The sequence below is a fragment of the Anser anser genome, assembly GCF_964211835.1.
Source record: "Anser anser genome assembly, chromosome: 2".
Classification (NCBI taxonomy): domain Eukaryota; kingdom Metazoa; phylum Chordata; class Aves; order Anseriformes; family Anatidae; genus Anser; species Anser anser.
Window position 1 is genome coordinate 71,736,646 of NC_139721.1, and position 3,074 is coordinate 71,739,719.

A 3,074-nucleotide genomic window follows, 5' to 3' on the forward strand; every position below is an offset into this window, starting at 1 on the left:
GCTTAAAAATCTAAAAGCCATATGATTTAAAAGGTCATATTATACAAGTCTTTTTAATAAGAAATATTTGAGACTTTGCTTCTTCAAAGATTTATACGAAATGTTTATTTTAAGCAGCTAGTTTTCAAAACCAATCTTCTCTCTTGTTTTTCAAGTTCATGGTATATAAAAAGAGGAAAGAAATTAATATTCTATTATGCACATTTTGGCTTCCTTATGAGCTGTAACTGTAAATAGTCTCCTGTGCACATAAGACCTCTTTCTATGCCATTATGTCAATGTAAAGGAGCATTTAAATGAATGGAAATTTCATTGGCTCCCATCTGAGGGTCTTATGTACTATCAGCATGACACAGTTGGGATTCAAATCCATACTATTGGATGGTTAAGAGTGGGGAGCAACAAAACTTTAAAGGAAATGCCCACCAAAAGCCATTTTTGATCAAAATGTTTGACATATTTTGAAACTTCGGGGATATTACTAGTTTATGATATTCTTCCAGACTTGTTTATAGCTTTATTTGTTGCCATTACGTGTCACTTTTATAGGAGTGTGGAAAAATATACCGAGCTGCAAGTATTTATAATTTCCAAACTCAAACAAATCTGTCACTGGTAGTTGCAGGGAAAATTATTATATCTGTGAAGTGTATAGAAAACTGTGGGATGACAATCAACTGCCAACACAGACCAACTTCTCTGTTGCTCGTTTCCCATAAACTTAACAGCAGTAGTTTGAGTTAATAGAACACTGTAAATATTTAGCTTGTCAAATGAAAAGATTCTTTCTTTATTTTTTTCCGCTTTCATAACAAAGAAGACATTATTTTGTCTTCTTTCACCTTGTAGGAATTGAGTAGTAAGAATTACATTATTCTTGTGGTCTTTAGACTGATGTGTTGTCATGAAAAGCACAAAATAGGAGAAAATGAAATAAGATTTCAATTGCACTTGACTCTTGAGAAAGTATACTTTTTCTATATCTTTGCAAGTATCTCTATGAATTGGTTATATTCATTATTACAGACAAACTTAGCTTTTTTCTTTGCTGCAATCTCCCTCTATTGTTTAGATGAAAAACAGGACAATATATAATACTTCATCTATATGAATGTATGTGCAAAGTTTATGACTGTGAAATCAAATACATCAATATTAGGAAGCTCAGAATGAAAGACTGAAGCCATTTATGATAACACGCATTAAGCAATTTACTTTGTGCTTAGCATTGTTCAGCATTGTTCAGCTAAGCTAATCATGGAAGATTGACCTTTAAAAATTTATATCACAAAATATGTTGATCCCATTCTTGGTCCTTAATGCTTTTAGCTTTGTAAGCAACTTTTGACATTTACTAATAGTAATGTCAGGGGCAAATGTTCCCCCATATGGCAGATAACAAAGGTTTGAATTATTGTCTCTCCCGCTCTCTTTCTCTCGCCCCCCCCCCCCCCCCCCCCCCCGAGGATTGGCAGCAGTGGAGTCTGTAAGTTTGTTTGTTTGTTTGTTTTTAACTGTGAATTAAAGGATGACATCACTGTAGAGATTACTTATTATTAAGCAGATAAAAGTTTAACACTGAAAAAATATTAGGTTAGCACTAATATTCCCCCCCCCCCCCCAGTGGCCACTGCTCTAATATAAATATTCAACTCTGAGAATTAAACAAATAATAATAAGTGATAAGATTCTGTGTTTATCATTCAAGTTTTCTAGTACTGTTCTTAACACAAGTTCTGAGGAAGAAACAGTCAGTCCTAAATCAATCTGCCAAGCTTTTTTTGTAATCTATGGGCTGAGCAACCCTCCCGTTCCATAAATTTCATTGAAGAATCTAGAAAAGACAACTAAGAAAGGCAATGTCAAACATATTATGCAACAATTTGCACACATGAATTTCCAGAGATTAAAAGAATATTGGTAACCATTGAACCAGAGGAGAAATTATGCAACAGGTTCTGTAGCAGTAATAATCTTTGTTAGTATTACAGAAGTACTATAGATTTCATAGAATCATAGAATATCCCAAGTTGGAAGGGACCCATAAGGATCATCAAGTCCAAGTCCAAGACTTTTTTGCATGTAACAGAAAAGGTAGCTGGAATAGTAGAATATTGATGTTATTTAATGGAGCTGGAATTTGCTTCTTTTAGGTTCACAAGACATAACAGCTCAAAATGTGTGTGCTGTATTCAGATGACATATACCTTGAAATACAGAAGTGCTTCATACTCACATTTACTCTTCTGTTAAAAACAAAAAACATTGGAAATATCTTAAGAATTTGTACAATTGAAGAACTAATGAGTTCTTGAGGACACCAAGTAAGAAGTGAGAAGCATGAGCCAGGTACTACTACTACTACTACTACTAATAATAATAATAATAATAATAACAATTTTTATTATTAGTTTTTTCTATTGATGTTAAGCTTAAATGATGGAACTGAAGACAGGGGGCAGAAAACACCTGCAGTTCCATTACTATATCAAATATTATTTGCATCTAAATTTGTAGGAGAGGGACTTCTGTCTTAACTTCATTTTGAGGATTCCTTGGAGCTAGAAGCTGATTTCTAAACAGCTCTGAAGTAACAGCATAAAATTTTGAAACAACATGCTTGCTCCTTTTAGAAGATGTTGCAACACCCACACAGATTGGTAGAAGGTGTAAACTTAACGTCTAGATCTGTAATCAAAAAGGTTGGACCTGCCTCATCTGAAGAGTTTGGGTTTATTATCTTAGGAGGGGAGGAAAGGAAGAGGAAAGGAAGGAGGAGAACTAGTATAATCCCTTAGCATCTCATGCAAGATTCAAAGTTTTTTCAAAAGTCACATTGATTGTCTATCACCCTTGTCTTTGTCTTTTTTTTTTTTTTTTCTCTGACACCATGAAAAGCAGATCACAATATGGCACTTCCCTTGGTAACATCTGAGTTGTTAGATCACATTATTCTCAGTAGTCTAGAAACCTGCTTTTAGTTTCAGTTGGTTCTTTCATCTCACTTCCTAATACATGGTGATTTATACCTAAGTAGCTAATAGCATAAAACAAAACACAGTATTAGGTTAACA